General features: G+C 50.4%; 1 protein-coding gene across 1 annotated transcript in view; it reads right to left on the minus strand.

Moving 5' to 3' along the window:
- Positions 1–16005, minus strand: part of Stum (stum, mechanosensory transduction mediator homolog) — a 48095-nt gene that overhangs the window by 16039 nt on the left and 16051 nt on the right. The window lies entirely within an intron of this gene.

Below are 16005 nucleotides of genomic sequence, written 5' to 3' on the forward strand. Positions count from 1 at the left end.
GAGCAGTCTTAGAATAAAGCTGTGCTAGGCAGGGCAGAGAGGTAGAGTTGGAGGGCCCAACTGGTGTTGCCATGTGGCTTGGTAGTGGAATGCTACCAATGGTTAAGACCCTGGGTTTCAAGGCCAGCACCAGCCTACAGGACAGCTATGTCTCTCCTATGGAACTGTATTGAGTTGTTCATCCAAGAGCATCTCACAGACCCAGTGTGGGGCCATAGTTTCACATCCTGGCTGGCAAGGAATTTGTAAGTCTATGTCATAGCCAGTGTGTGTATCGTGAGGCGGGTCTCATGTTTTCATCATCTTTGACACCCTCAAAGTTCTTCAGAACAAATTCACCCATTCATTTGATACCTACACCCTGGACCAGTGGTAGGAAGGGTCAATGGGTAGCTTTCGACTTTGCAAAAAGCTCAGACGTCTTCATTAATATATCACACCATTTGTGGGGACACCAGCTTGCTACCGATAGCATTTATCTCACTGTACTTATCAGAGCTCCCTCCTGAAATCAGTGGCTCCCACTGACCTTCCTTCTGAGGAGGAGGATTGTGGAAAGAGACTAGCCCCCACCTCCACCCTTCTCGATGCCTCCACCTTGACTAGAGGTTGATTGTCCCGCTGGAGGCCAAGTCAGCTGGAACCGGCCATTAATTTTAATGGTACTGGGCATTGCATCAGCTGCCCTGGGCTTGTTAACAAATCTCTGCCCTCTGCCTCCCTTCCTCCTCCATCTCTGGACCTGGAGGGACTGTGGGGACCTGGGGAGCTGCAGAGGTGTCCCTGAGGGTCTCCCAGATGCTAAGCGTGAGCAGTTTAACCTCACAGAATGCTTGGAGTCTCCTTACAGATCCTGGGCTTCGATCCCCAAAGACTGTACCTAGGAGAGGGCATGGGACATGGGCAGGAGGACCAGAGCAGTATGAAGGCCCTAAAGCACTTTGTTTGCCTCACTGAGGACAGTTGTGTAGGTGACAGAGCGGGGGATGGGTCAGTGGTGACATTTGTTGAAGAGGATGAGGCAGCCTCCATCACCAGAGAATTTATAACCTGGCCAGATGACATTTCCACGGATGGAGAGGCACTGAGATTAAAAGCAGAAAGGGGCTCTAGCCAAGCTGCCAGCTGCCAGGAGCCTTTCTGTGATCAAGGACATGGAGGATGCTGATGAAGCCCAGAGGCGGTTCTCCAGGGGACACTATAGATGACAAGAAATAAGCCTAGAACTGCCTTTTTCCTTATGGTGTCATTGACACCAGGACAAGGCTGAGAGCCCACGGCACGTGGCTGAGCCCCATCTAGTCAGTCACCTGAATGATGAAATGCCACCCTTTGCTTATCAACTCTAGAGGGAACAGGGGTCCTGGGTCCCCACCACCTGAGTGCAAGTGAGCAGGGGCCAGAGTTGTCAAACACCAAGGGAAGTTCAAGGTCAGGTGTGCGTGGTCACTGGGAGTGCTAGAAGGAGCTGCCTTCAGGTGCCTGAAATAGCAGTCACACACTCCAAGAAGAAAGAAGGCCAGTGTGCCCTGAGATCTTTCCTTTGATCACAGTGGAGGCCTCAGAAGACTGTTGACATACATGACATGTCACATGTCACCGCAGAACATATCAGACTTGAATACCAGACCTGGAAGCTGCACTCCCAGGTGTGAAGTTGCTTCCCATGGATGAATTCTTGAGATTTTGATCTCCAATAAGATGGTATTATCAGTATGTGGGGCCTTTAGGGGGTGATTGGGCTGAGGTACTGAGATTGGTGCCAAGGTAGAACCAGGCCCTGACCAGGCCCTCACAGGGGACAGAGAGACGCACAGAGCTCCCAGTGTCCTCTGAGTCTCCCTTCTATGAAGACAATCAGGAAGGGGTCCTCGTGAGCTCCTCGCCACTCCAGCTGGTTGCTCTCTGACTTGTAGCCGCTAGAGCCGTGAGAGGCGAATGTTGGCGGTTTAGAGCTGCCCAAATGAGGACTGCCCCTTCCTAAAAGACGGACTCAGTTTATGGCAGCCCCCACAAGGATTCAACTGGCATTTATACAGCAGCGGCTGGAGACCAGGGAAAGGGCAAAGCTATGGATGTCACCACGGAAGGCCAGGATGGAGTCTCACCAGGTACCAAGAGATCAAGCCCACAGAATTCAATGCTGTAGAACCTGTCGCTGGAGGCAGGGGAGGCAGGCTGGTACTGTGAGCAGGCACAGCAGGAATCTGGCACTGAATGCCAGGGTCCAAACCCCACAGATGGACGGTGAGACGTCAGGTTTCCTCACCTATGGAAGGCAATGCTCGGGGTCCGCTGCGACCGGAAGGTACAGGAATGCATGACACGTTCAGAATGCAAACTAAGACTGACGAGTGAGGGCCGTTGGGAGAGACAGGCAGGGAGCAGGCCTCCTTAGTAGCCTGGACTGGAGCAGAACCTTGGCAAGGGAGCATATTAGCTATAAATATGAAAGTGAAATTGAGAGCAGAGACGCCTGGAATTGAAATCACGGTAGCTGATGACAGTTATTCATTCTGTTTTTTTAAATTATGTTTTGCATGCCGTTTGCCTGGGTAGGTGTGATGGGATGAGCTCGCGTGTTTGTGCAGGCACGTGGCTGGAGGATGACTTTGAGTGTCCCCTGCTGTCACTCAGTATCCTCTCTTTGGAGCCAGAGCCTCTTACTGAATAGCCCACTGTTTCAGCCAGGCTGGTTAGCTAGTAGCCCCCAGAATCCATCTGTGTTTGTCCAACATGAGGGTCAAAGGTGTGGGCTGCTGCACCTGGCTTTTCTGCGAGTGTGACATTGAGGGGACAAACACAGGTCCTCATGCTTGCTCAACAAGCATTTTACCCACGGAGCCATCTTCCCAGCCCCTTTACCCTTTAAAAAATTATACTGTAACTGCTAAGTTCAACCATGTCAGTTTTGTGAAGCCTGAGGCTGGGGTTCATCCATATGTCGAAGTTTTACGTAGCCCGGAAAAGTCTGGTAGTGGCTACACAAAGAGATGGGGAAGTTCTTCAAAGTGAGATCACAAAAAAATAGTACACATATTGTGTGGGGAGATTATTTTAAAATATTTATGCATGTGGACAAGGACAGGCACATACTAAACAAAATGAAAAAATTGTCTTTAACGTGGCTGAACTGCTGGTGTTTTTCTCTCTCTCTCTTTTTTTTTCAAATATAAAAAAATAAAAACGTCACAAGCACCTGTTGAGATTCTGCTTTACAAAGATGTCCCCCAGTGGCATCTTTCTGGCTGTAGAGAAGGTGATGTAACAGTCAAGCATGTGAGGGACAGCTGACACCCAGACATCTGACAGAAAATGGCTGATGCCACGGAACAGGCCCAGAGCTGCCGTGGAGATCTTTGAACTTCCAGGAACAGCCTTGGCCCCGGGGCACCCAGCACTGATAGAAACCCAAGCTCTGGGGCCAAGAGGATGGCTCAACTGGCAAAGTGCTTCTCATGTGAGACTGGTGACTGGAGTACCCATCCTACCCCAGAACTCATGGAAGGGTGGAAAGAGAGACTTGGCCTCACACAACGACCCACTGATTTCCACATAAGAGCTGAAACGTGCACACGCCCACATATCCACATCACACACATACACACACATTGATAATAATGATATCTTTTTGTAAAAAAAAAAAAACAGCCATAAGCCCAGTTTGACGGTGCAGGCTTAGTTACCTGGGAGCCTAAGGTATATGATGCATTCAAAGTGAGCCTGAGCTACCAAGTAAGTTCAAGGCCAGCCTTGGCAACTAACTGAGACTCTGTCTCAAAATACAAAGTACATAATGGGCTGGGGTTGTAGCTCAGTGAGTGGCTGCTTAGATGCACCCGGCCCTGGGTTCAACCCAGAGGCAGTAGCGGGCGCTAGGGGGACAGACACCTGACACGCAGCTGGGGCGTTGTCATTGTTTAGCTTTAGCTCCCTAAGATTCTCTTTGAAAACACAGTTTTATTTTCAGTTAAGTCCCTATTTTATTTCCTTGTTTGAAAGAGAAAAGGCTGTTTTTGGAGGAACAGCTGAGCAAGACTCCGAAGGTCAGGGAGAGCTGCCTTCAAGGATCAGTCATAGGCACAGCAGCAGGTGGGGCTGCAGGTTTTCCCCCATGGCCCTCACTTCCGGTGGGATCCTCCTCCCCAGTGCGGCTCTGGACAGGCAGAGGGAAGACTGGCTTCATTACCAGGTCTAGTCAGCACCTGCGACCATGGGACGCAGAAGAAGAGATCTATCCTGACTTCAAAGGCAGAGTTTCTGAGCAGCTGTGTCTCCCCCACTCCACACTCACCCAAACAAAGCCACCTCCTCTGCCACTCCAAGGAGAACAGGTGGGGTCCCCAGGCCTCATCAGAGAGAGCTGCCTGTTTGAAAGAGAATTAAATTGCTAGGGCAGCATTTATGGCTATCATTTGTCAAGAGATTTGGGAGAGGAACTTAGTAAGAGGGCACTCTGTGAAGAAACGTAAGGCCCTGGGTTCCGTCCCAGGTACCACCAAAAGAAAGACAATTGAGGAAGCATGTGAGAGCAAGATGCTAAGACACGCCGAAGATGCTGAAGATGCTGAGGCATGACATCACTGTCCTCTACTGTCCAGGGCCCAGCTCTGATCCCTTTGTTCTCTGGGACCAGTGCCCCACAGGACACCTTGTCAGCTGAGTAGCATAGCCTCGACTCAAAACAACAAGCTGATATGTTGCTTTTGAGAAAAGGTTTCTGGGAGCAGCCCGAACCATGGGTGCTATGCAAGGAGTGACCCAGGTCCTTGCACCCACCTGGAGCAACACTAGGGGACAGGGGATGACTGGGAATTGTATACCCACTCCATGTCACTCTTGCTGTCCTGTCCATGCGGTCAGTGGCATTTCCTCCACAGTGGTTGACAGAATCACAGCTGACCCAGACTGAAGTCTCCAAAAGCAATGGCTGCTCCTACCACAGATGGAGCCACCAGCCTGCCACCTGTCCTTTGGGATTGTTCTTACTCCGCTGGTGAAAAGCTGCCCTGGGGTTCCAGAGGCACCTTCAGTTTCCCCTGGAAGCTAAGGAAGTTATTCAGTAAGATCATCTAACCAAACCTGGTTAGGTGGGGCATATCTTTAATCCCAGCACTCAGGAAGCAGAGGCAGCCAGATCTCTTGTGAGTTTGAGGCCAGTCAGGTCTACAGAGCAAGTTCTAGAACAGCCAGGGCTATGTAGAAACACCCTGTCTATCACACACACACACACACACACACACACACACACACACACACACACACATTATCTAGTCATAGCAATTCTTGGTGTGTACCTGTCTGTATATGTGTGTACCTATGTACATATATGTACATATATGGGTTTGTGTGTTAACGTTGGCAGTGTGGAGCTGAGGGCTGGCGGAGACATTTCCATCCAAGAGGCTCCCTTTGTAAAACATATACATCCATACCACAGCCTCGGTCAGATGAAATTCACTTCCGTAAACCTTTCAGCACACAGGAAGTCCTTCCCTGATAGGAGTGGCAAGCTGATCACAGAGGCCCAGAAGGGGATGCATAATCACCAAAACCATGCTAGCTTGCTACATGTCTCCTGGCATGGGAGCCCAGATTTCCTGCCCCAGCGTGTCCCACAAACATATGGATTCTCCCAGCTCCTCCACGGATCGCATCGTCTTTCTTCTGAGACCTGGAGTCAAACTACTGAGAAGTCCACAGAAGAACGGCCATGTTCCCGCCCACTGATACTGTTCCAAAGCAGAACTTACTGGAAAGAGACAACATAAATGGACTCCAAAAGCTGGACCAGGGGTTCTCTTTCCAGCCATCTAAACAAGCAGGGAAGTGATGGAGGAAGCAACCCGAGGCAGGAATCAGGGTTCAGTCCAGCCAGATGCCAAAGCAGGCTCTGGGGAGAACTTGTTGAGATGTTTCCTATTAGGGCAAGAAGCAGCAGATGAGAGGGCGGAGCCTGGATCCAGCACAGTTGCCGCCAATGTTTCAGTCCTAAGGAGCCACTGGGGCTCCAGTGATGCTAAAAAGGGCTGGAACACAAGAGCTGGGCACAGCACGCAGCTGCTGTAGAAATAGCTGGTAGGTTTTTATTTATTTTTTTAATACTGTTTTTCTCTGTGTCTTTTTTTCACTCTTGGAAATGACACTATGGGGAATCTGGTCCTCTGACCGACACCAAAGGCTGTCTCATGTCTCCCTGGCAGGCACTGTAGAAGCAAGAGCTGGCTGGCTGCCAATCCTCTCGCCCTCTCTGTCCAAACTCTTTATGGCCACTCAGCCACCCCATTCTGCTGTCACCACCCAGTGATGAGTTGGGAGCTGTCCAGCCTAGAGTCTGGCGTGTGTCTCCTGCCTGCACTAACTACTTTACCAGTTCCAAGGGCTCCAATGGTGCAGAGGTGGACAGCAGCCCAGTGGAACCTCAACTCGTGTCAATCTGTCTTTCTGGAACCCTGGACCTTCTGCTCGAGGTGGTCCCCAATTCTCCTACACTACGGTGTCCCCCATCTTATCCAATGACAGAGTGACAGGGTAGCATGGTTTTACTATGCTGGTCCACACCACGTAGGCCAAATGTGGTCCTTTGAAGTCAGTGCGATTTGCAAGGGAGGGGAAACGGGACAGAGATCAAGGGCTGGCTCCTAGTGCCAGGCTACCAGATTTTGTGTGGTTATGCCTCAGCATCCCCTCCTACCAGGTAGGGCAACAGTCAGAGCACCCACTTCAGAGGCCTGGTGTGAGGAGTGACATAACACACAGAGCCCCTGAGCAGTCTGGCAGCCCATGGTGGGGAGCCTAAATATTCTACCCAGCCTGAAAGGTCACCTTGATGCTGGACACCCTCGGCACTGTTTGTCACTGTCACTGGGAGGGAGCGATTGTCCACAGACTTCCCAGCTCAGATGCAGCCCCAGGACTTTCAGATGCCCTGGCTCCCCAATAGATCATAAAAGGCTCCAGGGCAAAAGATGTTACCTAATGTGAATAGTTCCCTGAGAAATTTGTCATCTGTGTCCATATCTATGAAGTGAGAGGCTTCTGTCAGGTCCCTTCAGTGTGAGCATTTGTGACCAAGGTCCAATCTTTCAGGCTGGCTAAGCACCACAAAGAACACGGCTTTCCTGCGTATGCCTTGGCAGAGGCCCTCAGGGCAGATCCCCTCTGAGGTCTTTGCTCAGAGCATGGGATAGCATCTCTGAGACCAAGCAGTCAGACTTCTAGAGTCCCAGGAAGATAGTCCCTAAGACAGCTCAGGGTCTCTGGAAACCTAAGATGCCCCTCCTCCTAAAAGGAGCCTGTGCAAACTGAGCGTCCCCAGTCCAGATGGGGAAATTCAGCAGCTGCACTCTCCCATCCTAGGGTCCCTGGTGTCCACTGAAGTGCATCTTCCTAAGAATATCCGTGCAGAGCCCAGATGGAGTAGAACACCTTCTACATCTTAGGCACTTAATACACGCTTACCAAAAATATTAAATGAATGAAGTAGATTTGAGGAGGAAAACAGACTGGAAAATGTTCCAAGAATACCAAAGAGCTCTCTTTGCAAGTTCAAATGACTTTTCAGTGGCCTTGACCCGAGAAAACCTGAGCTGTGAACTCTGCTTTGTGTAGAAAGGTGACACTGTGGGTTTATTCAATAGCGCAGTGACAAGTTCTTACAGCAGCAGAAACCATCATTCCAATCTTAACCTGCTTTCATCTAGTGTGTCTGTCTCAGTGCTCCTGTCTCTCTGCATACGCCAGTGTGCACAGGGCAGCGTGCACAGGGTAGCGTGCTCAGGGCAGGGTGCACAGGGCAGGGTGCACAGGGCAGGGTGCACAGGGCAGCGTGCACAGGGCAGGGTGGACAGGGCAGTGTGCACAGGGCAGCGTGCACAGGGCAGTGTGCACAGGGCAGCGTGCACAGGGCAGCGTGCACAGGGCAGCGTGCACAGGGCAGCGTGCACAGGGCAGCGTGCACAGGGCAGGGTGCACAGGGCAGGGTGCACAGGGCAGTGTGCGCAGGACAGGGTGCACAGGGCAGCGTGCGCAGGGCAGGGTGCACAGGGCAGTGTACGCAGGGCAGGGTGCGTATTTAAGAAGCATAGCCTCCCAGGACATGGGAAGAAGAGGATGGAGACAGGAAATGGCCATTTAAGCATCTCTTTCCACTGTGAGCACAGACACCACGCTGGACTTTTACCTGAACAGAGTCTATGTTCTGCTATGCAGGCAGCAGTGAAGCCATGTTCTCAAATGACCCTTCCTGCCACTACTTCAAGGTTATGGTTGTCAGTACTCTGGGGACTGGAGCTTCGTGTCTAATGTCATCATACACAGCACTTCTGCAGACAACTGCTTGCCAACATCACTGGGGTGTTTTGGAACAACAATAAGTCAATAATAATAATAATAATAAGTCAACCTATTAGATACATTTTCAAACAACCGTGTTATTCTGAGGAGTCTAGACTGTAAAGGGGTCCGATGGCACAAAATGGAGCTAAGAAACTTTGACTTTGGGTCTCTAACTGCCTCCCTTACTTGTCACTCCCCACTCTTCAGGCTAACAGGCTCAAAGACCCTCTGACTAGACACTGGGTCTCCAGGGCTGGGAAGGATAGAGGCTGGAGGAGGGGCAGGCTTACTGATGGTCACCGAGGGAAGGAAGGTCTTGTGGGAGTGAGAGAGGAAGGGTGGGAAGGAGAAAGACCGAGTGTGGCCTGGCCCCAGTGCCCACCCTGGTGCTCTAGACTCACCCCAGAGCATCTGCGTCTGCCTGTGGTTCTGAGTTTTCCCACCTGTTGGAGGAGTTGCGCTCAGTTCCTGGCACCTGCTCAGTACATTTTTACTTTATTTTACACAGTGCTTGTGGGCATCAAGCATTGTCGGGTGTTCTGACACTGCCAGTGTGCTTTGGATGAGCCCTGTTGCTAAGAGACGAATCCCAGATGCATCTTTAAACACTGCTCTAGAAAAGCACATTCCTCCACACACAGTTCCACGGTGTCTTTTCTTGGGTCCTGTTTAGTTTATGTGAACACCTACTTGCCAAAGGCCACATTTCGAACCTCCAGGAAAATCCAATGAAGGCTCCATTTACTCCGAGGAGCCACTCTGAGAGCGTGGAGCAATGGTTTGGGGAAGAGAGGAAGACTCATGGTGGCCGCAGTCACCTGCAAACAACCAGCGCAGCCTGGAGCTGCAGTGCAGCCATACTGGGAAGGACTCTCTGAAGAACCAATGGGCCATGGCTCTATCCTACCAGTAGCTTCTTGCATTTCTAAGATGCCCGACCTTCCCACTCGTTGCCCAGCAATTCCATGTTCAGTTTGATTTCAATCACATGCACTTAAACTTCCAGCATCCCCACCTCCAAGCCTCGGATCTTCTGGGTTGACTGTACCAGAGACAAGGGCTCCCTGTGGGTCACCACTCCCCCATGCAGTCCTGGACACAGGAGCTACAAAGGACTTCCTTTCCCTGAGCCCAGGGGTCGCCTTCCACTGAGGCCTCCCAGAAGTGCTCTCTAAACTGTGCCGAGCACAGTCCACTCCACTCCTGCCCCGCTACATCAACCTCTTTAAAGGTGGAAACTGACCAACTTCCCAAGGGATTCTGATGTTCCTGAGGTCAGGGGTCAGCAGTATGGGATTACCTATCAGCCGTATCCCTCCAAATGAACTAAGCATGTGTTTCAAGCCAGGCAGGGCCCCAAGTTCAGAGACACAGTCTGAATGAGAACATCTCCTCCACTAGACCAGCCAGCATTGGGGCCCGTGGAGCTAGACCAGAGAAGCTGAGGAGAGTACCACAGTGACATTCCATGGGCAACAATTCACGCTTAATCTCCACTGTGTGAAAAGTACTATTAATTCTAGGACTGAACTCGATTCATTTTCTTTAAGAGAGTCTGAAGAAATAGGGACTATTCCCCCCACTTTTTTTTTAGATCAAGAGATGGAGGTGCGCATAGAAGCAGTGTAAAGCCTAAAACTATCAAACTTCCAGAAGACGTAGGAGACAAACTCTGTAACCCGGAGGCAGGAAAGATTACTAAAGTAGAGAAACTTTAAAAGGGAAAGGAACTGAGATGTGGAAGAGTAGATCACTTGGCCAAACTCGCACAGTGATCACGTGGTAACATGCAAGCCAGGGAGCAAGTGTTCTGTCAGCTAAAAAAAAAATCCAGAAAAGGATCATCGGGATTTTTCACACACAACAGAGCCTGCCTCAGTGAGCTGGGCTCCTGACTGATGGCCACCGCCTATGCCCTCCCTGGGAGCCAGCTAAGGATGCCCTAGCAGACGCTCCTCTGGGTAGCAGATGGATGGCTTTGTTTCTCAGAGCTGGCTTTCTTCCCTAAGGCATTTTGTACCTTAACATCCATGCCCCTGCCCCCAGCTCAGCCCATACAGTGGTCATCAGAGCGGCCCACGGGCAGCAAAGCCCTGTGCAGGGCGACGTTTTCCTCATGCAGCAGGATCCTCTCCCTCCTGGCCGCCCACCAGTCCCTGCCAAGCTGCCAGCTATGGATGCTTTAAAACATTTTCAATTAAATGTGTTGTGGGAAGAGTCTGGAGCTGCGTGGCAGGCGATATACCGGTTCCCCTTCCACCCTGGACGGGATGCTGAGCCACGTTCCCACAGCTATCCCTGCCAAATTACTCTGGGCTATTTTGGAGCACATACAGAAATGCCTGGGAAGTCCCCTAAGCCACCCTGGCAGGTCCTCAACGAGTCATTGCCAGAGCGGAGAGCTGGACAGGTGGGTCAGCAGGAGAGGAAGCCATCTCTCCCTGAGCTTAGAGTGTGACCCACAGTCCATACCACCCCAAATGTAAGCCCTGTTCAGGTCACACTCACTGTTATAGAGGCATAAATCCTACCTAACACCTCTCATTCATCATTTCCATTAAAAAAAAAAACTCAAGAAATCACACGTCGCCAGCAACCACTAGCTGTCTGGGCCATCTGCGCAGGGGATTGTGGTAGACCTTTCCCACAAGTGTGAAGGGTGAGACGAAGTGCCACAGGACTGAGGTAATGCACACACTTCCCAACACACGCTTGTCCTAAGCACACATAGGACAAGGGCAATGTGTGCTCACACCTGCACACATTTGGCTCACACACCACCTTGGGTTTGGACGGACACAGTATCGCGCACCTCCCCTTCTGGGTGGCCCTCTCTGTGTTTCTGGCACTGCATAAATAATAACAGTCAACACAATGGCTTTCTAGTAATTCATAATTCCTTATGAGTCATAGTTTTGGGTGATTCACAAACCTTTTGGCTATGCCCAGGTGCTCAATCAGGCAGTGCTGAGTCAAACAAACCCTGACCCATTCTCTTGAGCGCCTACAGGGGCCTGTGCTATCGCTCGGCCACTTTCAGTTCCTGTGGCCTTTCAAATCTTTTCTTATTTGCCCCACTCCTCCCTCCACCTCTCTGTATAGTCCACTCCTGGGGACACAATTCCTCTGTGAGTCAGCACTGATGCCCAACACTATGGATAAACGATGCCACTTCGTGCCATTGGTATAACTGAGTTCCTAGAGCAAAAGCCTCAATTCCGGCAGCCCCAACAGGCTGGGCTTCACCGCCCATCACTGGCACACTGTATGCCAAAATTAAAGACATGAACACGAAGCAATAAATGAATAAATAAGAACAGAAAGAAGAGATTTGATTTAGTGGCCACACTGAGAAGAGCCTCAGCCAGAGGGGCGTAATTAAGCCGACCCCACCAAGGTGTGGCCCAGCCATCACCCTTTCAGCACTGTCTCCCAGGGTAGTCTCAGGAGGAGAATACTGCCCTGGGGCGCAGCCTCACCACTGTAGATGACACCCTAGTATGGGTGGGGGACTGTCCCAGGACGCTTTGCTCTTCCCAGAATCCAAAGCCACGAGACCAGGTAGGTAGCCAGGCACTCTGTGAGGGATCGCCATGTCTATGATGGTCAAACAGGAGTCTGAACCAAAGTGAAGGAGACAGAATAAATGAAAGCAGAGGAAAGCCAGGCTTCCCGAGGAAGAGCTTGGGGCTTTTTAGCCCAAGCCATGTCTGAGGCCTGTTTCACTGAGACCATCTATCTACCTTTTCCTTAACCCTTGGCATTCCAGGCGAGAAACTATTTCCTCGTCAATGCTTTCTTGTTTGTTTAACCAGTTTCCCCTCATCTTCATTTGCAAGTCTTTTTGCACTTAAGCAGTACAGCACACTCTAGAAGTTTGAGAAAGCGTGGTTAAAGAGAGAAAGAACCCTCACTCCTTGGGTGGCTCCAGCCTATCTAGTCCCCAAAGGCTTTTTGATACCTAGTGGTTTGGGACAAGGCCTTAGGTCGTTCTGACCTAGACTGGTTAAAGAGCCAGTAAAAAGCCTGTGGCCTTTCGTTCTATTTTCCTAACTAGGTCCTGAATGTGTCAATGTTGTTGATGGAGACCCAGGACCCTACTGTGGCATGGATTCTTGGAATGTATTTGCAGCATTTGAGGGAAACAGTCATGGGGTAGCTGCCAAATTCACCACCTACTTTCCCCCCAACACTGCATATCAACCTCATCTTTCAATGTGCAAAACTCCCCACAAAAATCATGTTTATGGAAATCATATCACCATGGCAACAGTAAAGGTCTCACAAGTATTTTTAAAATAGCAAATTAACAAAAACCCACTTATAAAAAAAAATCTAAAATCTGTTCCTTTATGAGCATTAACGAACACAGGGATTTGAACAAAACACACAATGTGTCTGATGGCGAAAAGTCAATAGAAATGACTCTTGACTCTGGATTAACTGGGAGCAGAGGGCGGGCTCCGTGGGAGCAAAGTTTGGCTTCTCTAATAAGAGGTCGCTCTTTGCATTTATTCTGGAAGATAACACCAAACTCCTCTGGTGCCGGAGAAATGTGGCGAAGAGGCTCAAATTGCTGAAGTACTCATTTCTTACTTTCTATTTTCACATCACTGATATTATTACCTTCCCCACTCTGCAAGACTATTCCATTTTTAACTCATAGGTTTTTAGCAGTTGCATAAGCCTCCGCCACTGTGATTTAGCCTGGCTGACTCTCTATTATAAAACCTGTTCACTCAGAAGTCTGCACACAAATCACACGGGAAGGGGGAAAAAAGCCAGATTCACACGAACCGAGTCAGAACCTCTTTGCTTTTTAAGTATGCGACTGATGTGGCTAGAAAAGGGAGGGGATGCTTTTAAATAGGAGATGCACTAATTTTTTGGCTTCTTTTGTAAGATTTAAAGTACAATAGGCGTGTTGTGATGACTTGGCTCATAACAAGGGATCCCTGCGAGCTAGAACAATGCAAACACTGGAGGCTTTTTCTGGAAGTGCAGGGAGGAAAATAAAACCTTGCAACGGAGGGATCCACACTGGGTCTCCAGCTCCACAGGAGGGGAACCGGAAGCAGGGCAAGAAAGCAAAGCGGTGGGTCCCCAGAGTGGGAAGTACACTGTTGGCAGTGAGGATTTGCTCCCCTCAGTCGCTCTTGCCACTGGGAAATTAAAGGGCACAGCTGTGCAGCATCAGCAACGCCACAGGCTGGACAGATGTTGCACTTTCCAAAATGAGGGCTCCGGGAAAAAGGATGGGCATTCATTCCCCAGGAGATCAAGTGGAATCCTGAATCCTGTTGCTGGAGGTGTTCAAGTCAAGAGCAGGTGGTATAGAGCTCTGAAAGCAAGTAACCAGGATCCAGGATGCCGAGGAGGGAGACAGGCTGGGGAGTCCTATTTGGCACCTTCTAAAGCTGCCATCCCTCCCAGAGTCAGTCTCTTCCCAGTCCACCTGAGATCACGGCATCTCCTGAGTACCAAGAGCCATCTGGAAGCCGGACACCCACGCTTTTCAGACAGCAGGATGCTCAGGCTCTAGAGCTGGCTGTTCCTGCAGCTTCCAGGAGGAAGAAAGTAGAAACCAACTTCTTCATGAAAAGCACAGAGTGTGTGTGTGCGGGGGGGGGGGGTGTGCGCACTATGAGCCAGGGCTGGCAACCCAAGTTCCATGGTCCAGTTGGGGCACCCGAGAAGCAAACTCTAAATGGGAGAAGCCTGGGATAGAAAGCAAACATTTGCATACCTAGGCCTGAAGGGGTGGCCAGAAAGCTGGGTTAAAGAATGGAGCTGCGGGCTAGAAGCCATGGCCACAGCCTGGCAGTCAGAGGGAACAGAGAAACCCAAGCCCCAACCTCTCCCCTCTTCCTCCGCCTTGCCAGAGCCTTCCTTGAAAGACACAGGACCAAGGAGTGGTAATGCAGGCCCCAGAGGACAGCCTGCAGGGGCAGAGCAGATCATAAGAGGGTCGACATAGATGAGGGAACAGAGAAGGCAGCGGGAGCCTATTCCCCGGTCTTTTGTCCCCTGTGAGGGTAGAATTCTCATGCATTCAGAAGCTGGAAGCATGAAGACAGGTCAAGATGGAGGGCTGGGCTCCCACAGGGCTGGTACAGAGCTAGCCCCTGAGCCTAATTTTATTTCCTTAACTATTTCATCACAAACAAGAAAAAGAAATCAGGACTAATAGCCATCCCCACTTCAAATGTGGACAAAGTGGGGCCAGGCAGGAGCAGTGGGCACCATCACGTCAAGAGTACGGTTATTACAGAGTTGAAACAGGAAGTCAGGAATGTAGTCCTCAGCCTCAAAGGCACATAGTTCATCACGTCAGCAAGAATGGCTGGAATTCTATTGGGGGTCATGCCCTGGGCCACATGCTGGAGGAGATACCACAGAAGGTGCAAAAAAAACCCCAGACTAACCCACACAATACATCAGAATACCCCAGGTCAGAGCGGCAAGCCGACCAGACAACTGGGAAGAGCAGTTTCCTGGTTTCAATGCAAGCTGGGTTCTCACCTGACCACCATCTTCAGAGTACTGCCCTTCACAGTTGGTGGTGGTCCCCCAGAAGCTCCCTAAGAACTGAAATGAGGAGCTGGAAACAATCCCGGGGAGATGGACCATCCACTCCTCCCTTCCCTGGGTCTACCAACCCAAGACACCTCCATCCTGAGTCTGCTCTCAGGCCTGAGCAGAACCCACCACAGAGCTCGGTGCTACATGATCCACAGGAAAAATAAAGTACACAGTGGCCCAGCCAGCCGGCCAAAACATGACCCTGCTGTGTCTCCCACCCCCCTCCAGCCCACGTCAGCCTCCAAAGCCTATCAGGACCTACCAGACTCAATTTAGCCAAACCTCTGAGTTCAGGGCATGAGGCCACCGCCCTTTCTGTAGAAGAGTCGAGAAGCCTAGCAGTTTGGTCCTAAGATGGTCATGTTTACTCTTTCTCTTCTGAGTCAGGCCACGGGGTGATTCCCGGACTAATTCCTCTTGGGCGTTCAACCCACATTACCTCTCTAAGCAGCCAAGGCCAAGGCTCAAGATGCCTGGGCTTGGCCTGGCACAGGCATGGAGTACTGGTTTGAGTTGGTTTCTCTGAGACCCGAGACTGATGCGTGGACTCCAAATGAGATGGGGAATAACCAAGAAAAGAAAGACATCCCAACGATGCTGTGCCTCTGACATCCGGTCCAGTTCTGGCTGAAGCATTCAGATTCCTGATTGGTCCCAAAGGACCTGTCAGGCCACCAAGGGAAATCTAGCCCTGTGCACTGCCTTTGTATAATTGGAAATTTTCCAGAGTGACAAGCCCTTGCTGATGGGCCATGGGGCATCTCAGACTTCCAAACAGTGGCAATGAACTTCTTGTGCCCTTAGAGTTTTATTGGTAGGTACCCTAGGGCAACCTCCTTAGGGAACCTGGGTAAATGCTACCTATGTCATGCCACAAGCATGCTAAGAAAGAAGTTGTGACTGCTTTAGGGACAATATTTGGGATTAAGATGCAATTTCTCTGTCGGAACCACTTGGCTATATGACTTTAGTTATGCGACTTTTTTTTTAACTTTTTGCTTTAAAATACTTTTGAACTGGCAAAAAAAATCAAAAACTTTACAGAGACCCCCAGTCTATTCTATCAGGGTGCCAATAGCTAACACT

The sequence above is a fragment of the Microtus pennsylvanicus genome, chromosome 10 (assembly GCF_037038515.1).
Source record: "Microtus pennsylvanicus isolate mMicPen1 chromosome 10, mMicPen1.hap1, whole genome shotgun sequence".
In the NCBI taxonomy this organism is placed as follows: Eukaryota; Metazoa; Chordata; class Mammalia; order Rodentia; family Cricetidae; genus Microtus; species Microtus pennsylvanicus.